Source organism: Arachis hypogaea, chromosome 14, assembly GCF_003086295.3.
Source record: "Arachis hypogaea cultivar Tifrunner chromosome 14, arahy.Tifrunner.gnm2.J5K5, whole genome shotgun sequence".
NCBI classification, from domain to species: domain Eukaryota; kingdom Viridiplantae; phylum Streptophyta; class Magnoliopsida; order Fabales; family Fabaceae; genus Arachis; species Arachis hypogaea.
The window spans coordinates 13,537,342-13,542,665 of record NC_092049.1 but is presented as its reverse complement, the minus strand read 5'-3'; the positions used below and the strand labels follow the sequence as shown (position 1 = coordinate 13,542,665).

General features: G+C 34.0%; 1 long non-coding RNA gene across 1 annotated transcript; it reads right to left on the bottom strand.

Moving 5' to 3' along the window:
* Positions 1-1,359: 1,359 nt before the first annotated feature.
* Positions 1,360-5,021, bottom strand: LOC112741604 (uncharacterized). The gene is made up of 3 exons (XR_011870651.1): positions 4,351-5,021; positions 4,068-4,257; positions 1,360-1,603 (listed from the first exon to the last, which is right to left on the bottom strand). It is a non-coding gene; the product is annotated as an uncharacterized lncRNA (long non-coding RNA).
* Positions 5,022-5,324: the final 303 nt, after the last annotated feature.

Below are 5,324 nucleotides of genomic sequence, written 5' to 3'. Positions count from 1 at the left end.
TCCATTTCTTTATTATTAGGTTTGTTCCTACTATTAGGCTCAATGTGATAGAATCACAACAAAAGTTCAAGATAAATTATAAAGTGGAGGATCTCTAATATGAAACCTGATGATCATGATCATTAATTAGTTAATTAGTTTTATCTCACAATAATTAGGTTCAATTATTTAATAATAGAATCATGAAGTAAAGTAGAGTCTTATCAACATTTAATTATTACTATTCAATGAATTAACCGCTAACAACTAACTTAAAAAGCAAAGTAAAACTTAGATAAATCATCAATTATTTAAAAGATAGATAAACTTACCTACCATTACCCACTCGAGTAGTTACATACATAAATATATTACCTGCCTCATGCCTCATAATCTCTAATAATTCACCATTATTGACTATATAATATCTTGACAAAAAAGTACTTCAATTTTCACAACATGGCCTTGCTTTGATCATTGTTTCTTTGTCATTATTCTAAACTTTGATGCTTTCAAAGCTTGCGAGTTATAATCATCACGAAATTGAAACCAATAATATGAGACATGCGCACTACAAAAAAAAAAAAGTCTATGGTCACGGTGAAAAACCGTGACTATATAGCTAGTGAAAAGGATGACTATAGGTCTATGGTTACGGTTTTTGACCTATAATCACGGTTTTTTCACCGTGGCCTATTCTCTCGTGGCCATAGACCTATGGTCACGGTTTTTTTATCTATGGTCACGGTTTCTATGGTCACAGTTGTAATGTTTAAATTCTGGCACTTTAGGCCACGTTTTTTTACCGTGACCATAGGTTAATCTATGGTCACGCAATAAAACCGTGACCATAGCCTCTATGGTCACCCCTTCCCAAAACCGTGACCATAGCCTTATCTATGGTCACAGTTTTGGCCGTGACCAAAGCCTCTATGGTCACCCCACCAAAAACTGTGGCCATAGCCTTAGCTATGGTCACGATTTTAGCCGTGACCATAGCCCTTATGGCCACCCCTCATTAAACTGTGACCATAGCCTTATCTATGGTCACGGTTTTGGCCATGACCATAGCCTCTATGGTCACCCCTCACCAAAACCGTGACCATAGCCTTATCTATGGTCATCCCTTCCTTAAACCGTGACCATAGCCTTATCTATGGTCACGGTTTTTCGCCGTGACCATAGCCTCTATGGTCACCCCACCTTGACTGTGACCATAGCCTTATCTATGGTCACGGTTTTCACTGTGGCCATAGCTTATATATGGTCACAGTTTTTACCGTGACCATAGCCTGTTTTATCTTATGAGATTTAATTTTTTTAAATCATAATCACATCCCAAAATGATGATAATCACAAAATAAATCTAAAAATGAAAAATTTGATAAATCCAAATCATAAAAGTTTCATTAAAAATTAGATATTCATTACAACACTAATCAAAATAGAGTGTAATTTATCCATTACATATAATATCGGATAAAGTCTCTTATCAAAAAATAAAGAACACATCAAAATAATACATTTAGATAACCAAACTCATTATAAGACCCATCCCATCTTATACAAGGTGCCACAACAACTAGTCAACTCCTTTTGTCTTTACGAGTCCAAAAAAATTATCCTGTATACAAAATAAAACAAAAAATTCTTCGTAAAGAACATTCAAGAGTAGATAAACAAAATAATCAATTAACAAATATTAATCCTAAATTAATATAAAATACAAAATAATTTCTATTTTAAACTTCCTGTCTTAAAATGAGACATAATCAAGCATGTTCTGGAAAATATTTGCAATTTAGAAATTGAAGATTTTACATATCAATAATTATAAAATATCTTGGAAAACACAGAACTATTTAAAAAATCAAAGAAAATAGATACAAAAACTTTTAAAATTTTTACACACTAATCACATAAATAAAGTTGATGCATGACCTCTGAAAAATAAATAAAATTAAAATTCCTAATCTATCATTAAGATAAAAAATAGTGATATCATATCATCTACATGGCATTTATAAAGTGATGTGTTTTGATTGAGTGAAATCAAAATGATTTAGTAGTCCCCATATATATTTCTTTGGTAAAATTGGAATGAGAAATTTTCATACAAAAATTTACTCTTAGTGCTTAAATTCATCACTGTTACAACTCATTATATTCACCCTTTTGTTTAGTGTAAAACCTTGCTATTACCAATTTCAGAAGAAACAAGAAATGCTAATCCCTAGGTTAGTTCAAAAAACCCTAAATTCACGGACAGTCCCAACAAATAACCATCCTACAAGCATACCAAACAAGTTGTTTATTGCTGTACTGAAAAATTGAAAACACAGAAATTTTCACTGAGAACTAGCCATAAGGATTCACATTTGAGAACAAGGGAATCTGCTACTTGACTAAATTTGGACATAATTTCCTTTAAAAATAGGATTTAGCCACCCTTACGGGTTCCTTCTTTCTCAACATTTCATCAGCCTCTTTTAGCAGTTACCACAACAATATATATTCTCAAAAATATTTGATAATAGTATAGAAAATCTATTTCTTAAATTCCATATCCAAAATAATTGCCAACACAACTTGGCAGCCTGATTTCTATTTTGTTTTTAAAATATCAAATGAATTCGGAATCACGCAAACTTTATATCCATGCGACCGTCTTGGATTAAGCTTTCTATTAAACCAAAAATCATAATTTTTCGCTGACTCTAGCTTCGGAAATATAAGCAAAACCGTGACCGCTCTGCAGTGTTTTAAATCCAGAAGACAGCAGCAGCGTACAACATTCGAAATTTCATATAAAATCCAAATTAAATCCAACCACCTTCAAAATTTATGTGGTTAAACATAACTTATTCAAATTTCTTTCTCAATTGGTTTCAGGGTCATACCATTTTTAATGAAGGAGTTACGTAGCTTGGAAGTTAGGTAATTTTCTGCTGAAGTCTGTTTTACAAATCATTGAACATAACCTCTTCCAAGTCCCATAACTCACTTACTAAAACATAGAAAACCCTGAAATTTGAATCATATATACTAAACATACTCAAATTTTACCTCCAATTAGTTACATCTCAATATCATCCCAGAATTAAAAATTATGAAGCCTCAAGTTACTGACTTAGAAAACAAAGCCTGACTTTTACTGCATAATACATCTTTCTCTGAAAATCCAAATCTTTAAAACCACAACTCTAACCATTCTAAATTTTTATGAAATTAAAGTATTAGGATTAAAGTTTCATTTAAAATTGGTTCCATTTCAAAATTCAAATTGCAGAATTTCCAATAGAGGAATCAAGTTGCTGCTGTGTTAAACGTTCTGTAGAAAAACCAGATTTAACATCCCCAATTCAAAAATTCACCATAAATCATAAACTTAATGAAAAAGTCTCACATTTACCAGTTTAGTTTCTTATATCCCCAAGTTTAACCCAGGCTTAGTCTCATGCAATTCCGATCATTACGTAAGTAGTTATAGCTTTTCAAAGTTTCTGACTTCGTTTAAAATTATGCAGAAAATCAGATTTTAGAGTTCAACTTTGAAAAATCATAACTAATTCTCTAGTTGATACGAAACCTTAAAAATTGAATTTTCACAATTACACTTAACATAATTTACTTAACATTTAAATTCTTATAATTTCAGTCACTATAGAGTTACTAAATCACTTTCAAAGTTGCCGTTTTATTTCAAGAGAACCTGATTTTCAGCAAACCATTTAGTATTCAAAATCCAACCCTTCAATACCCCTCAAAACTAATTCCAAATCAACCACCAACCAAGTTCATTAACATTACAATATACCAAATAACAGCTCAACGGCAACAAATCAAACATAACTCATTAAAATTCAGAAATTCTCAACAATTAGTCATCAAACAATTCCCAATCCACATAATCAATCAATATCACTAATCAACAATTCCAAATCACAATCTCAACCATTCCAATCACAATTTCAGCCACAATTCAATATTCACATAATCAATCAATTACTCACAGCTATTAAATCTATTTGCAGTTATTCAATAAACCTTGTAGGCATTCTTAAATTGAAATCGTTTAAACCCCCTACCTCAATTAGTCGAAACCGTCGAATTTAAACGCAATGATGCCCTTCTTTTTTCCAGTTTACAACAGCCAATGCGGCCGGAACAGCAGCAGCAACTTCACTTCTTCTGGGGCAACAACAACAATGACAATCGCGCCTATCCCAATCACCTCCGTAGCGGTGACATCAGTGGTTCCGAATAAAGATGATAATACTAAACAGAGACATTAACATATGCTATTGTAATCAGAACAAAATATGGTAGAGGAATAGATTCAGGAAACAGAGCATGAGCAAGAGTGTTAACGTTTCAAGAATGGAATTGGGAACGCAGGGGAAGCTGCTGTCGGGTATATCAGTGACGCCTCCCTTCAAGCTCAATGATGATTGAATTGTGACGGCGAGCTCCCTTCAACGGCAGCGCTAACGGCGGTGCGCGGTGTTAGCAGCGACGACTCTAACACGGCAACAAAGGCAGAACTTCTTCTCGGTCAGCGGCTTGCAGCTCACAGTTTCCTCCCAACGTCTCTCTCTCATCTCTGTTCCATAGCAGCGGCCTCAACTGGCGCCAGCGGCGAACTTCACCCACGGCGATGGCGACGGCTCGAACAACAGCGACAGCACACGACGGCGCGCAACGACAACAACAAATCCCTCTCTACGCGACGTTGAATCTACGCCTCTCTCTTTCTTCAACTCAAACCCGACGACGGACTCCAAGGCAGCAGCAAGAAGCTCAACGGCGTTTGGTCTCCATAGTGACAGCGGTGAGACACCGGTGATGGCGAGCCGGACAGCGACTGGACGGTAACGTGGCGCAGCTCCCTCTCTTCCTCTCTGTGGCTGGTGTGGGTGTGTTGTGCGTTAAGTGGGTGAAAGAGAAAGGGGGTGAAGGCTGCGTGTTTCAGCCTCTGAGGAAAGGGGAAAATGAGGGTTAGGTTCCAATTTGGGAATTAGGGTTTCTGATTTTAATTTGGGAATTGGGATTAGAAATTAAGAATTTTATAAAAGAATAAAGGATAGATATGAATAGATATTTTGATAAAATTAGAGGGTAGAGAAATTTTAAAATCAAATATACTCTATTAAAAATATTTAAGAACATTATTTATCAACATATTGTTAAGTTCAACTAATTATTTTTAATTTAAATTATAAAATAAATATATTAATCACATTTTTATAAAATATAGTTTAAACTCAATACTAATTATTCAAATTAAATGATATAACTTTTTATTATTTTTCTATCACCGAAATTTTAATTTTAATTTACAAAAT